The following is a 20,933-nucleotide window of genomic DNA, read 5'->3' on the forward strand; positions in this document are numbered from 1 at the left end:
TTCCTGCGCCCCCTCCCCGCGCGCCCGGCCCCGGCGCGCCCCGGGCCCCGCTTCCTGCGCGCCCGGCGCCCTCCCCGCCCTCCGCGCCTCCCCGCCCGCCGCCCGCGCGCCCGGCCGCCGCTCCTATTGTCTAATGGCGGCGACGCCGGCGGGGGCCGCGGCCTCGACTCCACCTGCTGCCGCCGCCGCCGCCGCCGCCCGGGCCCCGTGCGCGCCGCCGAGGGGGGGGGCGCGCGCCCGGGGAGGCCCGCCGATCCCTCCCCGCCCGCCTCCCCCGGGCCGCCGGCGCGGTGACCTTGGGCCCGGCGCGCGCCCCCCTCCCCGCCCCCCACCCCGCGCCGCCGCCCCTCCCGGCCTCCCGGGCCTCGGTTTCCCCATCTGTCAAAGAAAGGGGCCCGGCCGCCCCCATCGCCACGGCTGGCTGTGTCATGGCGCGACCTGGACGCGTGCCAGGGACATGCTCTGTCACCTTGGCTCGCCGGCTGTGCTCTCCGAGGCTCGGTTTCCTCCTCGGAAGAGAGGCGGGGGTTCCACCGCCGGCCTCCTGGGAGCCATGGCTTCCGCGCGCGCATGGATGGAGCGCCTACTGTGTGCCAGGCCCTGCTCCAGGATGCGGGGGTCAGGGTGTGCGGGGCGGGGGTGGGGGGCGCGTACAACGTGGGGAGACGAATACACCGGGCAGACCCCCTGCGGGTCAGATGGTGGTCGCAGGCGTGGAGAAAAGAAAGCAGAGAGGAGGCCCGGGCCGGTGCAGTTTTAGAGAGGGCACTGGAAGGGGCGAGAGGGAGCCAGCAGGGGCCTGCGCGGGTGCAGGCTTCCCCAAAGAGGCGAAACAGCAAGAGCAAAGGCCCTGAGGCAGCACGGTGCCTGGCACGGGGGCGCAGGGCGGGAAATGAGCGCAGGGAGGCAGGGCCGGTGGCCTGGGGCCTGCGCCCAGGTGCCCGGCTCCCAGAAGGGCCTGTGCGTGGGGTCAACTGTTGTGCTCTGGAAATCCCGAATAATTTTTGAAGGAGGGGCCTAGCAGTTTTGTTTTGCATGGCGCGCTGCAAATTCGGTAGCTGGTGGCTGTGAGCAGGGCAGATGGGGCCCGGCCTGGGGAGCCGCCCCGGTGTGTGTGTGGGGGCCACCCGGGCTTGTCCCCTGAGGGAAGGGGGGAGCCCTGGAGGGCTGTGGGTGGAGGAGGGCGGGTCTGACAATTTTGATGGGATCTCTCTGGCGGCCATGTGGGGAACAGACCTGGGAGAAGCTGTTGAAATAACGCAGGTGAACCCCTGGCAAGTGCTAACTGCTGTCGCTTCCTTCTCGTCATGGTCGTTGTCGTCGTCAGCTCCGCAGCTGCCACCAGTCAATTAACTGCTCTGGGCCCTGGGTTCCCAAGTGTAAGATGGTTACGACCCCGGTCACCTTTCCCCGGCGGATGAGGGGCGGCGACTAGGATGAGAGAAATAAGCAAACTTGAAGGCTCTCTCTGCCCCTCCCAAAAAAAAGCCCCTCAAGATAAATAATACTTCAGGGCAGTATTTTAAAAAATAAAAATTAGGGGCCGGCCCCATGGCGCAGCGGTTAAGTTCACATGTTCCGCTTCAGCGGCCTGGGGTTCGCTGGTTCGGATCCCGGGTGTGGACATGACACCGCTTGGCAAGCCATGCTGTGGCAGGCGTCCCACATATAAAGTAGAAGAAGATGGGCATGGATGTGAGCTCAGGGCCAATCTTCCTCAGCAAAAAAAATAAATAAATAAAAAGGAGGATTGGCAGCAGATATTACCACAGGGCTAATCTTCCTCAAAAAAAAAAAAAAAGGTTAGGGTTTCAAGATGGTGACCACAAGGGCATGAAACCGAGCGTGGGGTCCTCGAGTGCAGGACCCTGTGAGATGTGGAACCAGCCCCACCCCAGTCCCCACCCGCCCCCCAGACCATGGGGACAGACATCGTTTCTCTGGGGAGGCCCTCATCCAGGCAGGCACCTCCCGGTGTTGGCACTTGGGAACCAGCGCTCCCATCGCAGCAGACCACAGACTGGTTGGGGGGACAGAACTGGGCACAGACGCCCCCCCAGCACTGTGGGGTCCGGGCTCACCTCTCAGCGCATAAAGAAACCTAGAATTATGGCCCAAACTGTGAGCACAAAGAAACCCACTCACCCAGATATGTTTTTACTCCACGCCAGGCCCTGCCGTCCACATTTTAACTTAGGAACAGCCTTGATGGCCTTTTGGAAGATGGGGAAATTACGGCCCCGAGAGGTTACGTGACTTGGCCGAAATCACACAGCCGGTAGGTGCCAGAGCCAGGATATAAAGCCAGATATTTGGGCCCTTGACCGCTGAGCAAGGCTGCCCCTCTCGGTGGGGCATGAAGGCAGGGCACTGGGGGCTTCTGGCTGGAGAGGGCTGGGAGCCAGGACGAGGCGGGGCCCTGCTTTCCGCCCTGAGTTCGCATTTTACCTGCAGGGCACTAGGGAGCCATGGGAGGCGTTAGAGCACGTTTTCAGTCTGCGCTGTGGGCATTCTGGCCTGGATTATTCTCCGTGGGGGCCGTTCTGGGCACTGTGGGGTGTTGAGCAGCATCCCTGGCCCCCCTTATGGGATGCTCAGAAACACCCCCAGTCTTGACAGCCACAGGTGCCTCCAGACATGCGCCAGTGTCCTGGCTTAGAGCAGCAGACAGAGGCCTCCAGGGCCGGGTGGTGGAAGATTCCTGCTGGCGAGGCAGGAGGCCGGCAGACCAGGGGAGAGGCCCAAACTGGGGCTCTAGGAGGGGCCGGCCGGGCTAGGGCCGAAGGCTGCGCCCCATGAGGGAACCGTCTGAACGGTGTAATTAATGTGGGACCCCAGGCCTTTGGAGGATCTTACCGTCTGGGTGGCTGCCGTCCCACCCCTCTGCCCCCATCCATCCCCGACTCCCTGGGTGCCCGTCGTGCACTGTCCTCTCCCTGGGGTCCCAGGGCCACATCGGGAGCCAGTTTGGGGTGGGAACGAGTCGCCTGTCTCCAGCCACATGGCCACTCCTCAGAGGCGGGAGGAAGCAGGTGGAGGGCGCTGCGGGAGCCAGAGCCCCCGCTGTCCTGTTCTGGGTTCCAGCCCCTGGTCTGTTGCACCCGAGTGGGTGACCGGGGGCCCGGGTGACTTCAGTGCTCTGCACCTCAGTCCTACCCTACCGCAAGTGGAGCCGGTGTTCGTTCACTCCCTGAGTGACTGTTTGTTTAACACACCTACTGTGTGCCGAGCGTGGCTCTCAGTGGAGGTTTACAGCAGTGACTAAGGAGGATGAAATTCCTTCCCCTCGAACACACCAGTCCCGGGCCTGCCCCAGGGCCTTTGCAGGGGCTGCGCCCTCTGCCTGGACTGCTCATCCCCAAATCCCAACTTGGCTAAGGCCTTCATTTCCTTCTAGTCTTGACTTAAATGTCACCTTCTCGATGAGGCCTCACTGTGACTTCCCTAGTTCATTCTGGCAAGGCTGGGACTAGAGTGGGCAAGTGTACTTTCGAGTGACACACTTTCTTCAGACATAAAACTTAAGGGGACACCAAAAATCTCAGTCAACATCATAAACACTATTTTAATACAACTTTTTTTTTTTTTTGCTGAGGAAGATTAGCCCTGAGCTAACATTTGTGCCAGTCTGCCTCTATTTTGTATGTGGCACACCACCACAGCATGACTGAAGAGTGATAGGTCTGCGCCCAGCATGTGAACCCGCGAACCCAGGCCGCCAAAGCAGAGCATGGCCAGCTTAACCACTACACCACGCGGCTGGCCCCTATTTTTTTGTTTTCCTTTGTTTTTTTTTTTTTTACAGATCGACACCTGAGTGAACATCTGTTGCCAATCTTCTTTTGTTTTTCTTCTTTTCCCCAGATCCCCCCAGTACATAGTTGTCTATTTTAGTTGTGGGTCCTTCTAGTTGTTGCATGTGGGGCGCTGCCTCAGCATGGCCTGACTAGCGGTGCCATGTCCGCGCCCAGGATCCCAACCGGCGAAACCCTGGGCCGCTAAAGCAGAGTGCGCAAACTTAGCCACTCGGCCACGGGGCCAGCCCCTATTTTTTTTTTTATTGTATTAAAATATATGTAAAATTTCCCATTAGAGACACTCAGTGCATTCACAACGTTGTGCAATCATTACCTCTATTTTATTCCAGAACATTCCATCCCCCCAAAAAGAAACCCCATCCCCATCAGCATCACCCTCACCCCCCAGCCCTTGGCCCCCCTGAACCCGCTCTTTGTGGATCTGCCTGTTCTGGACATTTCACGTCCATGGGATCATACACTGTGTGTCATTCTGTGTCTGCTGCTTCCCCTGAGCGTCGTGTGTTCAGGTCCGTCCATGTGCAGCCGTGTCAGGGCCTTGCTCCTCTTCACGGCTGCATAATATTCCACTGTGTGGACAGACACTTGTGTGTGTCCATCATCCGTCGATGGGCACTGGGGTGTGTCCCCCTTTTGACTGTGGTGAATAAGCCGCCGTGAACATTCATAGATGCGTTTTCCTGTGGACGGACGTTTTCAGTGTTTTGTGCGGAGACCCAAGAGGGGGCCCGCGGGACCACGTGGCGATCCGTGTTTAATTTTCCGAGGACCCGCCCTCCCGTTTCCCGCGGCGGCTGCACCGTCTTATGTTCCCCCCAGCTGCGCACGGGGCCTCCAGTTTCTCCACGTCCTCGCCAACACTTGTTCTTGTCCATTTAAAAAAAAAAAGATAATGTCAGCCATTCCAGCGGGTGTGAAGTGGCATCTCGCTGTGGTTTTGATCTGCACGAGGCAATATTTGAACCGATCGTGATAAATGGAGAAGTTTCCATGATGAACAAAATTTCAAACTTTTAAATAAAAACAGGACCCAGTGCTTCAATTGCATGACCCACGTCCATATTATGGGCTCAATAGATGCTGTGACGGGTCACATTTGGGTCCCAAACTCATTGCATGAGGAAATCAGTGATTATTATATTATTTCTTCCTTCTCCTACCTTCCTTTCTTTAATAAATGCCTCTTCTTTACCAGGCCATTTGCTATGGAAAAACAGTGGAGAATAAACAGATGGACACTGACGGGACACATATTAATGCCCAGGCTGGCCCCTAATTTTCATCCCCATCACTACAATGCAAGATACATGAACATGAAAAGTCAGTTACCCCAGGGCCTTTGCACATGCTGTTCCCCCTCTCTGGAACACTTTTCCTTACATCTTTCCGTGAACTTAATCCTTCTTGTCTGCTTGAATGGCTGTTCCTCAGAGAAGCCCTCCGTGATCAGCCCAATGGAAAAAAAAAAAACATCATTCTTTACTATCTCATCCACTTTTATTCTTTAAAATAGCATTTGTCAGTCTGAGATGGTCATGTTTAATCTCGGTCTTCTTGGTTATCTGTCAGCCCGTCTGACTAAAAGATTCGTGACAGCCTGTCCTGTTTCCCGCTGTGTCCCAGCACACGGCTGGCGTCTGGCTAGGGACTGACAGTCAGTACAGAAAGCAGGTATTTGTGAAACGACTGAATGAAGTAGGAGTTACGATCCCCATTTTCCAGATGAGGAAACTGAGGCTCAGAGAGGAGCGATGATGGATTCTGTGATTTGTGTATCTTTGGAATCCTTGTCTTCTTTTCCACCCACAGAGCTCAGTCTCTTGATGAGCATTTATTAAGCACTGACTGTATGCCCGGCCCTAGTCTGGATGCTAAGGATGCAGGGACTCCCAGGGACCCTGACCTTACAGTCTCCCCGGGAAGCCGGCCAGTAACCAAGTAACTGTACAGACAGGCATCCTGCCGTGGCCCGTCAGCAAGCCCACTGGTCCCAGCTTCACAAATAGACCCGGAACCCAAAGGTCCCCAAATGGGGCCCCTCTCGAGAGGCCCTCTGAGGCGGCCCCCGTGTCACGTGATGCGTCCCCACAGTCTCTGAACGCCTCCTTGCATTCCAGCCCCACGAGACGTTCCGGGCTCCTCCTGTCCTTTCCCTGCTCTGCTCCTGGCGTCAGACGTCTCTTGCGGGAGCCTGTTCCTGGAGACGGAGATGGTACTTAGACACCAAGGCCCGGGCGCTGGGGCACGCGGCTGTGACGTCGCTGTTCCCCGGCCTCCAGGTGAGTGGAGTTGGGAGACACACGCACGCACACACACACACATTCACATATTTACACCTAAGCCTATCGTCTGTCATCTGTCTATCCATCCGTCTATCAGCTAGTGATCTTATCTATTACCTATCACCTGTTTATCATCTGTCTCTATATTTATCATCTATTTATCTACCCTATCTATGCTCTATCTTTATCTATTGTCTATCATTTGTCTGTTTATCTATCATCTATATATCTATCATTTTATTTATCTTATCTATCATCTGTCTACATCCTCCAGCAATCTAATCTGTCTGTTATCTATGTATCTATCTAGTTATCATCTGCGTCTATCCATCTATCACATATCATCTATATCCATCTGTCTGTCTATCTATCTATCATCTATCATCTGTGTCTATCTATCTGTCCATCCACCTATCTATCGATCCACTTATCTATCTATCCATCTATCTATCTACCCATCCATCCATCTATCTATCTATCCATCCATCCATCTATCTATCATCTGTGTCCATCCATCCATCTATCCATCTATCCATCTATCATCTGTGTCCATCTATCTGTCTATCCATCTGTCTATCTATCCATCCATCCATCCATCTATCTATCATCTGTGTCCATCTATCTATCTATCCATCTGTCTATCTATCCATCCATCCATCCATCCATCCATCTATCATCTGTGTCCATCTATCTATCTATCCATCTGTCTATCTATCTATCCATCAATCTGTCTATCCATCTATCTATCTATCGTCTGTCTGTCTAACTATCTATCATCTGTGTCCATCTCTCTATTTATCCATCCATCCGTCTATCTATCTATCTATCCATCATCTCTGTCTGTCTATCTATCCATCCGTCTGTCTGTCTATCCATCTATCTATCCATCCGTGCATCCATCCACGTCTCTCTCTCTCTGTCTTAAGGGCTGAGTTCACACTGACCCCTCCGATTCGCTCCCACCCCCTGCATTCCCCCCCTCTTACCGCATTGACCCCCTTCTCCAGCGGGGCTCCCGGCTCCGAGGGGAAGTTTTGAAAACACAAATGAAGTTGTGTCCGTCCCTGTTCAGGACCTTCCCTGGGCTCCCTCGTGCATTTGGTTGTTATTATTATTAATTATTATTATTTTACAAAACAAGTTACGAGTTTGTTGTGAAATTCTCCTAGCCGAAAAACCAAATTGAGTATTTATTCTGTCCATTTCATTGTACGTATTTCAATTGCCTGGTTAGTGAAAAATAAAGAAACCTATCATTTTTGGCTTAAATTTTTAAAAACATGGAACGCTTCCCGAATTGGCGTGTCATCTTTGCTCAGGGGCCCCGCTGACCTTCTCTCTATCGTTCCAATTTTAGTATATGTGCTACCGAAGCGGGCACCCTCACGCATTTTCAATGAGACCCACATCCTCCCTGCGGGCTCCCAGGGTCCCCCTCCCTTGGGGAGAAGCTGAGTCCTCCCCAGGCCCCGCACGACCTGCCCCGTCCCCTCCCCGCCCTCCCTCCTCCCTCTCTCCCCCTCCTCCCTCTGCTCCAGCCACACGGCCGCCTCGCTGTTCCTTCCACACACCAGGCCCGGGCCTGCCCCAGGGCCTTTGCATGGGCTGTGCCCTCTACTGGGAGGTTCTTCTCCTAGAGGTTGCCTGGTCTGCTCCTCACTTCCTTCGGGTCCCAGCCCGGATATCGTTTCCTCAACCTTGGACCTCCCTAAAATAGCCCCACACCCATTCGCTGGCCCTGCTCTATTTTTCTTTCTAGCAACATCTCTATCTCTGTACATTTTCATTCACATGCTCACTGTCCCCACTAGAACGTCAGCTCCAGGCAAAGCAGAATGCAGCTTGGTCCGGCCGGGCTGCCACACGCTGGGCAGCTTATAAAGGAGGGACGCTTATTTCCCATGGGTCTGGAGGCTGGAGGGTCCAAGGTCAAGGGCCGGCAGCTCGGGTTTCCGGCGAGGGCTCCCTCCTGGGCTCGCAGATGGCCGCCTTCTTGCCGAGGCCTCCCGGCATCTCCCTCTCGTCCTCCTCTTATAAGGACACTGATCCCGTCGGGTGAGGACTCCATCCTTGTGACCTCATGTCACCATCGTTCCCTCCTCAGGGCCCCATCTCCAAATACAGCCACCCTGGGGGTCCCACGCAGGACTTTGGGGGGACGCAACTCAGTCCGCAGCACAGCTCCGCTCCTGGGAAATGACTGACCCGCGCTGTCCCTTCCCACATCCCGTGTGCCGAGCCCTGGAGCCCCGGGAAGGGCCGAGGAGGCCGGGCTCTGGGCTCCGCTTGGTGCGAGCATAGCAGGGGAAGCTGACATTTACGCCATTTCTCTCTCACGCTGTGCTCCAAACCTGGGGCGGGCCTGCCCTGGGGACAGTCGGCCACATCTGGGGACCTCTGTGGCTGTCACAGCTCCTGGCATCGAGTGGGTGGGGCCAGGGTTGCTGCTCGACCCCCCACAGCGCCCAGGATGGCCCCACAGAGAGTGACCAGCCCCGTGTCCACAGTGCCGAGTGGGGGGTCCTCGCTGCTCTAATGAGAACCAAGTGGAAGGAAGCGTATGGGGAGCTTGGTTCCAGGAAAATTGGTAACAATGGGGCTGACCTTGGCTGGGGGCCGGGGGGCTGCTCAGGGAGGGCGCCCCCCAAATGACGGAAGTCGGGGTTACCTGGGTGACAAGTGACGGGCTGGGGAAGTTTACACCTGCAAAGGCCCGGAGGACGGAACAGAGCTGCCGAAATCGGGGAGCACAGAGGGGGCTGGAGGCGGGGTGGGTGAGGGGGAGAGAAGGGAGGAGACGGTGGGGGCGGACCACCCGGGGCCTCGGACTCTGCAATCATCATTCACTCAAGGGAGCTGGGGAGCCACAGAAGGGCTGGGAATATGGCGGGAGGGCAGCATGACCCCATTCAGCTTTCAAAACCTCCCTCTGGCTGTCGGTCACATATCCACAAGATACATAAAGTGCAGGATGCAGGGGTGCATTATGACTTTTGTGGGTCCCTCCCTGTAAGAAAAATATTAAAGATGATATTTTGCGACAGCGTGGGTACACAGACGGATGTAATCCGGGCTGGATGTCTGATGACATATTCATGATCATTCTATTCATTGTTTTTTTCTGATTTTAAAGGAAATTAAAACATTTTCTTTCTCTTTTTTTTTTTTTCTTTTTTTTGAGGAACATTAGCCCTGAGCTAACATCTGCTGCCAATCCTCCTCTTTTTGCTGAGGAAGGCTGGCCCTGAGCTCACATCCGTGCCCATCTTCCTCTATTTTCTATGTGGGATGCCTGCCACAGCATGGCTTGCCAAGTGGTGCCACGTCCGCACCCAGGATCCGAACCTACGAACCCGGGGCCACCAAAGCAGAATGCGCGAACTTAACTGCTGCGCCACCAGCCTGGCCCCTAAACATTTTCATGGAAGCCTGCAAGTATCCTGGGTTCCGGGCACGGCCCAGGGGACACGTTGGCCCCGGCAGGAAAAACATCCCGAGAGCAGAGAGGAGCTGGACCAGGGTGGGGGCCAGGCAGAGAGAGAAGCGGCCAGATGTGAACGGGGTTCAGCGGGTGGCGGTCAGGATGGACGGCGGGAGGGAGGGGTGACAAGGATGGACGGCGGAGCCATCGTGACAGTGAGCTGGGCTGTGAGAGGTGAGGGGGTGGCTTCCTGCCTCAGTTTGGACATGCTGAGCTTGAGAGCCCTGTGACTTGCCCACAGACATGCCAAGGAGGGGAAAATAGATACGCTGGACGTCGTCGAAATTAAGAACTTTCATGTGTCAAAGGGTGCCGTCAAGGGAATGAAGACAACTCACAGAATGGGAGAACAGAGTTCACATCCCGTGTCTGATGGGGGTCCATTCTCCAGCATATATAAAGAGCTCCTAGAATTCAACAACAAAGCAAAACAAACCGCCGCATTCGAGAACGGGCAGAGGACCTGGACGGACTTTTCTCCAAGAAGATATCTGATGGTCAAGAAGCCCATGAAAAGATGCTCGACATCACTAATCATTAGGGAAACGCCAATCAAAACACAATGAGGGGCCTGCCTGGTGGCAGTGGTCAAGGTCACATGCTGCACTTCAGTGGCCCAGGGTGCACCACTCATCAAGCCATGCCGAGGGGGCGTCCCACGTAGAAGAACTAGAATGATCCACAACTAGGATATGCAACTATGCACTGGGGCTTTGGGGAGAAAAAAAAGAAGAAGATTGGCAACAGATGTTAGCTCCACGGCCGACCCTCTGAGGACCCTCCAGGCTGTTTCCCACGGTGGCCGCCCCGCTCGCCTTCCCTCACCGTCCATCCCGTGTCCAGCCCTTCGAGCAGCCCCTCGTTCCCAGGCCTCGCGCGTTCTGTCTGCAACCGGGAAAGTCCGGGAGGATGAAGAAGCGAGGCCCCCTGTGCTGGGGCTGGTCCCACAGTGGACTCACTTGTCGCCTATTCTGTGTGTGGGGACAAGGGAGGCTCAGGGAGGGTGTGGCCCGGCCTCGTAGGGGCCGGAACCGACCCTGGCCGAGCTCGACAATGAATGCATTTTGTCTCTAAGCTTCTCCTCATGTCTGGAGCATCCGCCCGCGCCCTTGGGATCCACTCTTGGGGTGTTTAAAGGTCTTCCCAGCGTTTCCCTGGGGCTGTGCTGTAATTAGGCGCCGAGATTAGGGGGCCACCTCCAGCGGGCGTGTCTCTGGGGACATCCGGGGACCACGGGGAGCAGGGAGGCGTGGCTGCCCGCCTGGCCTGCCCTCCCGGAGACACCCAAGGGCCAAGTGCCAGCCGCGGCTCTGCGACTGGTGGGCTGTGTGACTCTGGACAAGCGTCTGGCCCTCTCTGGGCCTCTGCTTTCCCATCTGTCTAGTGGGTGAGGATATGGCGGGGCTCCTGCAGGACACTGTGCCCCGGTCCTGGTGCCCAGAGGCCCCCAGCCTCCCCGCTAACAAATAAACACCCCGTCATCGTTAGTGGCCCGGGTCCGCCGATCTCCCCCATATCCCCAGTGCTGTTCCAGGCGCTTGAAGTGGGACACGATGATCACTCCCATTTTCCAGCTGAGGCCCAGAGAAGTTGAGGAACGGACCCAGGGGCACACAGCAGACGAGTGGAAGGGCCAGGATTTGAACCTCAACCATCTTCCTAAAACCACCGGGAAATGTTTCCTGACGTCCTGCTGGGCGTGGGCTGAGCTCTCCTCGTTCCGCAGGAGTGCAGCGGGGCGATCGCGGCCCCCAAATTCTTAGGCTGAAGCCCCAACCCCCAGGGAATGGCATCCGGAGGGCGACTTTTGGGAGGGGGGAGAGGAGGTCATGGGGGCCCCACGGTGGGACTAGTGTCCTCGTAAGAGGAAGGGGCCAGAGCTCGCTCTCCACCGCGTGAGGACACAGCAGGAGGCGGCCGTCTGTCATCCAAGGAGAGAGACCTCACCAGACGCTGACCCCGTCGGCACCTTGGTCTTGGGCTCCCAGCCTCCAGGGTGGTAAGAAAATAAATTTCGGTCATTTAAGACACCCCGTCTATGGTATTCTGTTATGGCAGCCCGAGCAGGCTAAGACAACGGGTTATGCACAAGGAGACCCAGAGGCTCAGAGAAGGCAAGACACCGCCCTAAGGTCACACAGCCAGGAATGAACAGAGGTGAGATTCGAACTCCAGTCTGGCTGGTTCTCAGTTCCCCGTGGGTCCCCCCCGACCTTCGCGTGCCCCCACAAACCGCTACAGGGGGCAGTTTAACCTCATGGTGGGTTCCAAGCCTCGCTCTGCCATTCTGCTCACTGAGGGATGGGGACCAAAGCACCAAGCTGCGTCCTCTCTCTCCGCCTTGGTTTCCTCATCCGCAAGACAGGAGTCCTAACAGTTCCAGAAAATTGTGAGGATGGGATGAAATCAGGCCTGAGGGGCCCTTCGCCGGGGATCAGCACAGAGGGAAGAGCGCCTGGCAGCTGTCTACTCTGACCCTCGGTTTCTTCTTCTATAAAACGGGCAGCATGTCAGTACCTACTTGAGTGGAGACTGGAGTTGAAGGAAATAAAGTGCTCAGAACAGAGGCTGGGGCCAGTGAATGATGCACATATATTAATTTTTTTAAAAATGGTTATAAACACAAACAAGTCCGGACCCAGAAACACCACGCCCACGGACTGACACACACTGGGACCCCGGCTGCCCAAGGACAAGTGGGGCTTTCTCTGCAAACCCGGCTGTGCACTCCGGACACCACGGGGCACACGTGGCTGTTGGCATTTAAATGCAAATAGCTCGAAAGAAAAGGAAATTAAAACTCCAGCTCCTTGCTTGCCAGGGCCACATCTTATCGCCATCGGGCAACAAGCGCCCTGCGGGGACCCCGCCACCCCAAGGTCAGGGGAGGCGGCAGCGCAGGGCCGGGTGCGGTTCCACGACCGTCCACACGGGGGCAGCGCGTCTCCGGACCTGGCGGAGGCCAGCCAGGAGCCAGCATCCCTCCGCCGGCGCAGCCTCCGCGGGGACCGCCCTGGGCCTGGCTCCGTGCTGGGCACTGCGCACCGGACGGCCCAGTCCAGGCCCCCCCCCCCCCCCGGGGCACTTGGACATGGGGGCCGGGTCATCTCTGGGGGGGGCCGCCCTGGGCACTGTGGGGGGCTGGGCAGCATCCCTGGCCCCACCCACTGGATGCCAGGAACGCCCACAGTGTGACACCCACAGATGTCCCCAACATCGCTGACTCTCTCTCGACAGGGCAAGATTACACGCAGCCGAGATGCGCCGCGTCGACGCATCGCCCAGGAAAGGATTTAAATCACGAGATAAGAAGCGGTTATACAGCGACGGGGGCCTTCGAACTTTTTTTGGCCCTGTCACCTCCACCCAGTACAAATAAAAGAAATAAACACAGAGAAATTAATTAAAAATATGGGGCTGGCCCCGTGGCCGGGTGGTTGAGTTCGCGCGCTCCGCTGCAGGTGGCCCAGTGTTTCGTGGGTTTGAATCCTGGGCGCGGACATGGCACTGCTCATCAAACCATGCCGAGGTGGCATCCCACATGCCACAACTAGAAGGACCCACAACGAAGGATATACAACTATGTACTGGGGGGCTTTGGGGAGAAAAAGGAAAAAATAAAATCTTTAACAACAACAAAAAAAGAAATTAATTAGAAATATATCTATGTGCACACACTCAGGATGCACATTTAAACACGCACGTTGCCCCAGTAAGAGTTGCATGGGGTGACACGCGGCCTGCACAGCGTGACGAGTTGTGATGGGTCCTTTTCTACTTCATCTAAAATCAAGATGAGGCTCGTGACCCACTCTCTTGATTTCTCGACTCGCAGGTTGACGAAAACAATGATTTGGAATCCGGGCCGGGAAGGACCCAAAGGGGACCCAAACCCTAAAGCCCGGCGGTTACCGAAGAGGTCGTCTGTGATGGGGTCGCGGCCTGGGAAGTGGCCAGCGGCTATGTCACAACGTGGGTGTGTGTTGGACGCAGGATGTGGAGCAGAGGGGCCCAGACGTGGAGAGCCGGCAGCCCGGGCGCAGGGACAGGAGGTTCGCGAGCAGGCTGGTCTGACCCGCTTAAAACACGGCAGAAGGGGGCCGGCCCGGTGGCACAGCCGTTAAGTGCACACGTTCTGCTTCCCGGTGGCCTGGGGTTCGCCGGGTCGGATCCCGGGTGTGGACATGGCACCGCTTGGCACGCCATGCTATGGTAGGCGTCCCACATATAAAGTAGAGGAAGATGGGCATGGATGTTAGCTCAGGGCCAGTCTTCCTCAGCAAAAAGAGGAGGATTGACAGCAGTTAGCTCAGGGCCAATCTTCCTCAAAAAAAAAAAAAAAAAAAACACCACGGCAGAGGACTCCAGCGGACCTTCCTCCAGAGAGACGTGCAAATGGCCAAGAAGCACATGGAAAGCCATTTAGCATCATCGGTGATCTGGGAAGAGCAAATCGGAGCTGTGACGGGATCCGCCTCACACCCGCTAGGACAGCTAGGAGAATAATTAGAGTAAAACCCAGAAAGGGTGATGGGTTGGAGGATGTGGAGACATCAGAAGCCTCACGCATGGCGGGTGGGAGGTAAAATGGGGCAGCCGCTGTGGACGACGGTCTGGCCGGTCCTCGCAATGTGAGACGTAGTGTTTCCATCTGACCCAGCAATGCCGTGCAGAGGTTTTTATCCAAAAGAAGTGAAAGCACGGCCTCAAATAGATATTTGCACACCCACGTTCACAGCAGCCAAAAGGTGCAAACACCCCGGGTGTCCATAGACGGGTGATGGATAAACACAGTGTGTCCATCACAGCCTGGAATATTACGCAGCCGTGAAAAGGAAGGAGAGCCTGATGCCTGCTCCCACGTGGAGGGACCTGGAGGACGTGATGCTCAGGGACGTGAGCCAGACACAGAAGGACACACACTGTGTGGTCCACTCACAGGAGGTCCCCAGAGGAGCCACATCCACAGAGACAGAAAGTGGATGGGGGGCCAGGGGCTGGGGGAGGGGTGGGAGTCAGTGTTTCCTGGGGACAGAGCTGCAGTTTGGGGAGATGGAAAGTTCTGGAGACGGATGGAGGGGATGGTTGCACAGCAACGTGAATGTGCTTCATGCCGCTGAGCTGGGCCCTGAAAATGGTGAAAAGGGTCAATTTACGTGAGGTGTATTTCACTACAAGTAAAAAAAAAAAAAATGAAATTGAAAAATGTAACGAAATACCCCCCCTTTGCTCGGATCAGGGAACAGAGCTGGACATGCCGCCCCCCGCGGTCGGGGCTCGGTGGAGGGAGGGATGCGCTGGGGTGACCCGGGGGGTGGAGGGGGCTGGGGGAGGAGCGAGGACTCAACCGGGCTCGGAGCCCCCAGATCAACCCCGGAGGCCCCGGGAGATGCGCCCGCGACGCCCTGACCGTAAGGGCCCCCTCGGTGCTGCCCTGAGATCCCCGTCGACTGGGCCCCGGTGTTTTCATTCGTCAATCCAGCTGTCCCCCCGGCTGCCTCGTGCCCTCCCCCCCGGGGACCCTTCCAGGCCTTTCTGGAAGAGGCATGCTGGGCCCCCCAGCTGTTCCCTGCCCAGGACACGGGGAGCCACACGGAGCCCGCGTGGCCGCCGTCCCTGTGCCCTCCCCTCCCGCCCGCCCGGGCGCCTGGATCGCTTTTACTGCCAGGGCCCAGATAAGGGAACCGACGCGGGACGAGTCACCCATAAGACTCAAAACCGAAACCCTTCTCGGCCACACCTCTCGTGCCCACGGGCTGACCGGGCAGGACTTGGGCCCGACCCACCTCTGTCTGCCCCTCTGTGCCTCAGTTTCCCTCTCTGAAGGAAGGGGCCGAGACGGAGGCATTCCACGTGGCATCAGTTGCTCCGTGGTGAGCAGTGTTTATTCCAGAAGTGCGGTGTTGATGGCAACGTACATGGGGGGCGGGGGAAGCGTATGTGACAATGGTTTTGAGTCGTGACATAAGGTGAGGCAGGGCATGTGTACAGCCCGGTCTGTGGGGCACATGCTCCTTCCTTCCTTCCTTCCTTCATTCATTCATAGTTAGTAAACTCCTTGATGCCCCCTCTGTGGCCAGCCCTCTGCCGGGCAGACCCCGAGGGCCCAGTAAAGAGCCTTAGGCCTGAACATTGAAACGTCCCCAACTTGGAGGACGCAGAGCTGGACACAGATACTCTTAGCCCCAAGGGGCAGACGAGGGGACCTGAGGTTGAGGAAACCCCAGGGAAGGAATCAAGTATTTGTCAGAGGGAGATTGGTAAAGACTGTATGGAAGTGGGGGCATTAATGTTGGGGCTTTGAAGGATGAATAGAGGTTCACCACTTCTGGCCATTGGAAACCCCGCAGTCTGGGAAAGACAGGGTTGGGCACAGATGCTCCTAGCCCTGTGGTGTAGGAGCTGTGGCAGAAGGTGGGACCTGAGGCTGGGGGAGTTCAAGAGGGGGGAGTGGGCTTGTGTGTGTAGGGAGAGGGAGGAAAGGCTGCCTGGAGGAGGAGGTGTTGATCTATTGGAAACTGGCAGAGCAGAGAGGGTGAGGAGGGTGTTTGGGCATTTGAGCTGAGGTTTTGAAGGATGAATAGGAGTTCACTAGTCCTGGCCCTTTGCAGCCCCTAAACTTGGGAGGAAGGTTGTGTGGACCAAGCCAGGACAGAGAAATGGACACAGGGGTGGGGAGCCCAGGGTGGGGGGGGCCTGGCGCTGCCTTGAAGAGTCATTCATTCCTTCACTGCCACCTGCCTGAGACCTGGCCCTCGGCTGGAAGCTGGGGACACAAGGATGACAACACTCCAGTCCTGGTTGTCCAGGAGTCCAGCTAGGGGTGGGCCTTGGACGTTCCCCAGGGAGCACATTTCGGGAAGAGGGGTTGGTGGAAGCGGACCCTGGGCTACCAGCTGCGCCTCCCCCCCCCCCCCACCCCGGAATAGGAACTAACGATAATTACGGTTATTGCAACAAAAATCACTACAGCCGGCTCGGCGGCTGCAGATGAGGCCGTGTCTCCAGCGCTTGGCGGGAGTTAAACCCTCGAGGCGCCGACCGTCGTCGCTCAGTTGTACAGAAAAGGGGACGGAGGGACCGAGTCCCCGCCTCAAGGTCGCGGAGCTGGGATTTGAACCCAGAAATCGTGGGCGCAGAGTCTGGGGCGTTACTGACCGCCTCTCTTCCCGCCATCCCACAGCCTCCACCTGGGCCCTGGCGTCGCCTCCTGGACCAGCGCCGGCCCCTCCTCCTGGTCCCCGTCTGTCCTGCCCGCAGCCGCCACCAGAGGGCGCCCGGAGCCCCTGAGTCCGTCCCGCCGCCTCCTCCCGCAGCCCTCCAGGCTCCCCTCCCTGGGCGGGAAACCAAGTCCTCCCCGAGGCCCCCCAGATCCCGCACGACCTGCCCCGTCCCCTCCCTGCCCTCCCTCCTCCCTCTGTCTCCCTCCTCCCTCTGCTCCAGCCACACGGCAGAAGGAACGGAGTCTCAGAGAGGGATAGCCACCTCCTGAAAGTCACACAGCCTGGCGGGGAGTGTATGGGAGAATGAGAACCAGAGAGTTCGACTCTTACCTCCCAGCTTAAAATGAGACAGTTGGGGCCGCCCGGTGGCGCAGTGGTTAAGTTCACACATTCCACTTCTCGGCAACCTGGGGTTTGCTGGTTCAGATCCTGGATGTAGACATGGAACCAATTGGCAAGCCATGCTGTGGTAGGCGTCCCACATATAAAGTAGAGGAAGATGGGCACGGATGTTAGCTCAGGGCCAGTCTTCCTCAGCAAAAAGAGGAGGATTGGCAGCAGTTAGCTCAGGGCCAATCTTCCTCAGAAAAAAAAAAAATGAGACAGCTATGAACACCTGGGTGCCAATCTTTGCATGGACGTATGTTCTCATTTCTTTTGGGTAAATGCCCAGAAGCGAAATGGCCAGATCCCATGGAGGGTGTATGTTTAACCTTCGAGAACCCAGTTCCGGCCGCCCCCTGTCCTCGCCAGCACTTAGTGTGGTCGGTCTTTCTCATCGCAGCTGTGCTGGGGGTGGCTCCTCGCTGTGGTTCCCACGGGCCTTTTCCTGACGTTCTTGCTGGCCACCCGTCTGCCTTTCTGGGTAAAGAACAAAGGCTCATATTTATGGAGCGTGCGGCAAACGTGAATTGAGGGGCTCCGTAGACCAGGTGGGGTGTCGACACCCAGACCCCCACGTCTTCTGGGATCACACCGTCTTAGAGAGATTAAAACAAGGGAACAAATGGAAACCGCCCATGATGGCAGGTTGGGGACACTGTGGGGGTACTGGGAGGAGCCGAGCCCCTCTCTGGTTCCTCCGAAGCTGGGTGTCCGGGGACGTCAGTGGTTTGCCTTTCAGGGGAGAACGGCGAGCGCCCCATTTTCAGAGGCCGGGGTGGGGCAGGGCCTGGAGAGCTGTGGACTCTGTGCCCTGGAGTCCAGGCTGCTGCCCCTCCAAGCCGCCCGCCCCCCCAGGCCCCGGGCCTCACTCACCTTTGCCCTCAGCTCCGTGCCAGCAGACAGCCTTGTCTCCCGACCCCTGGCCCCCCATAAAGTGGGGCTCCCTCCTCCAGGCCCGAGGCCACTTCCAAGGCTGCAGGAGGGGGGCCTGTGGGACCCAGGAGGGCAGGCTCCGGGCCATCAAGGTGTGGCACCGCGGACTTTGTGTCTCTGGGCCTCCTGGTGGGGAGGCCAAAGTCAGGGATCAGCAACCAGCCGGGCCCTGGGGCCTGTTCCCCATCTCTGCATGGGCCTCAGTTTCCCTTCTTACTCTCCGGGGGCCTTCCCGGCGTCCATCCAGCTCCCGGCACGTAGTAGGCACTTAGTGAACAGATGAGGATGATGACACCCCCGTTGATTCTGTTCCCTGCTGTTCCCCTCGCTTCCTGCTCCTGACGCCCAGGGTAGAGCTGTGGCCAGGAGGGGGTGTCTCGGGTGACATTTGATAAATACCTGGGGAACGCAGGAGCCCACTCACTCTCCCCTGGTCTTATTCATTGCCATGCCCTCAGCGGCAGTCCCCGCCTCACTGCCCCTGCCTCAGCGTCCTTTGAAACGTTTAAGCATCTATGAAGCACCTACTGTGTACTTTATCAGTACCACCTCCTTGCACGTTTTTTTTCCAGCTTTATCAACGCATAATTGACACGCAACGAACTACACAGATTTAAAAGGTACAATTCGATGAGTTTTCTCGCATGTCTGCTCCCGAGCAACCACTGGCACAATTGAAAGTTTCCTTGTTCCTCTCCCTGCCCCCACCCTCCATCCCCAGGTGACCAGCAAGCTAATTTCAGTCGCCATGGACTTATTTCCACTGGTGGCATTTTCCAGAATGTTATATAAATGGAATCACACAGGACGCCCTCCTCTCCGTCAGCATGAGGCATCTAAGGTTTGTGCATGCTGCCATGTGCTTTTCCTTTTTCACGGCTGAGTAATATTCCAACATGTGGCTGGATCATGGTTTGCTCTTCCGCTCGCCTGCTGCTGGACATATGGGTTGTTTCCAGTTTGGGGTGTTACGAATAAAGCTGCCGTGCACAGCCCTAGGGTGACATTACTCCCACTTCCCTCGAGGCTTGTAGGTGTTGTCGATTTCTGCATAGCAAGTCGCCCCCCAACTCGGTGCCTTGAAACGATCAACATTCGCGATCTCACAGCGTTTCTGAGGCTCAGGGAGTTGGGGGGGATGTCGAGGAGTGGTTTTGGCTGGGGGTGGGGGGGTGTCTCTGAGGAGGTCACGCTCAAGCTGTCGGCCGGGGCTGCCTCATCTGAAGGCTCGACTGGGGCCGAGGAGCCGCTGCCAGGATGGCTCCCTTGCGTGGCTGGTGGCAAGAGGCCTCAGTTCTCCTCCACATGGCTCTTCCAGCGGGATAGTCTGGGCGTCTTTACAGAGCCACCGGGCTCTAAGAGCGAGCGAGGGGGAGCCCAAGGTGGGAGCCCCAGACGTCTTATAACCCGATCTCAGAAGCCACGTCTATCATTTTCTCCTTGTTAGAAACAGATCGAGAAATTCAACCCACATCTCAGGCAGGGGGCGAATTACACACGGCCACCAAGATCAGGAAGCGGGGCTCCCCAGCGGCTGTCCTCGAGGCCATCTACCACCATCCCCTCGTATTTAAATGTTTAAGCAAACATTAGGCTTCTATGGTATACTTCCCAAGAACCTTTTTCTTGACGATTTACAACAGCTCTCGGATAAAAAACTAGCGTATAAATCGTGCCCATTTTGCAGATGGGGATCAGGCCCGGGGAAGGGAAGTTGCCCGCCTGCAGCCCACACCAGAGGAGGCAGCCGAAAAAAGATCACGTGCCGAGGGTCACGTCCTGCCTGAGGAGGAGGTGACGGCGTCGAGGGACAGGAGCAGAGAACGGAAGAAAATACAAGGAGTCTTTTTTCTCCAGAGGAAGAGAAGAAGCACCCGGGAGAGCTGGGTTCCTTCATCGACTTGACAAACATTTATCAAGTGCCCATGGAATGCCAGGTTCTGTTTTAGGGCGTGGGGACTCCACAGAGAACGAGGTGGACAACATTTCCCACGTGCGTGGAGGTCACACATGTGAATGATCTACTCCATGCCTCGCTGTGCAGAGTGGTGCTTGGCACGCGGGAGGGAGTGTCACCAGAGGAGGGAAGAGGCCTCCACGCTGGACGTGGGGGACCCCGTGGTGACCGACACACGCACGGTCACTGCCCACAGTCTGGTGGTTGACAAGGACAGCAAACAACTCCAACAGAAAACAACTCATCCATCCTTTCCTTGAATCTTTATTGAGCACCGACTGTGTACCAAGCCTGGTTCTAGCTGCTGCAGTGATGGAGACAGACAAAGACACCTTGTATTCTGGGTAAATGAGTAAAGAGATAAAGAGGATGACTTCGGCCATGAAAGGGGCTGTGGGGCAAATCCGGTGGGTGGTGACGGGGGTGGGGACGTTCAAGCCCGAGCCACAGTGGTTTTGTTCAGTTTCCCCGGTTGTGGGTTCGTTGCACAGTGGAGCGTCTGTCTGTCTGTGGGGGGCCCAGGAGCCTTGGCTGCGGGTCCCGCTGGGGCGGGAACAGAAACCCCGAAGGCGAGAGGTTCAAGGAGCGAATCTGCCTGCATTCCCCGTCGACTAATAAAGGCAAACTTTGACCCCCTCGTCCCTTATCTGGGGACACGGGACTGTGGCGTGTCAAGGTGCAGGGATGGGACCTGGGTAGGGCCGGGTGGGGAGGGGAGTGGGGGTCCCGCCAGGTTGGGGCTGGCAGAGGTGCCAGGAGGGGAGAACAAGAAACGGTTTCCGGGTCCGTGAAACGGGTTTCCAGGACCAGGAACACTCCAGGCCCTTTTATTATTTTTCTATCATTTCCTACGCA

General features: G+C 57.0%; 1 non-coding gene across 1 annotated transcript; it reads right to left on the bottom strand.

Moving 5' to 3' along the window:
* Window positions 1-7,374: 7,374 nt before the first annotated feature.
* Window positions 7,375-7,481, bottom strand: LOC123279190 (U6 spliceosomal RNA). The gene has a single exon (XR_006517109.1). It is a non-coding gene; the product is annotated as a U6 spliceosomal RNA (small nuclear RNA).
* Window positions 7,482-20,933: the final 13,452 nt, after the last annotated feature.

Source organism: Equus asinus, chromosome 20 (assembly GCF_041296235.1).
Source record: "Equus asinus isolate D_3611 breed Donkey chromosome 20, EquAss-T2T_v2, whole genome shotgun sequence".
Classification (NCBI taxonomy): Eukaryota; Metazoa; Chordata; class Mammalia; order Perissodactyla; family Equidae; genus Equus; species Equus asinus.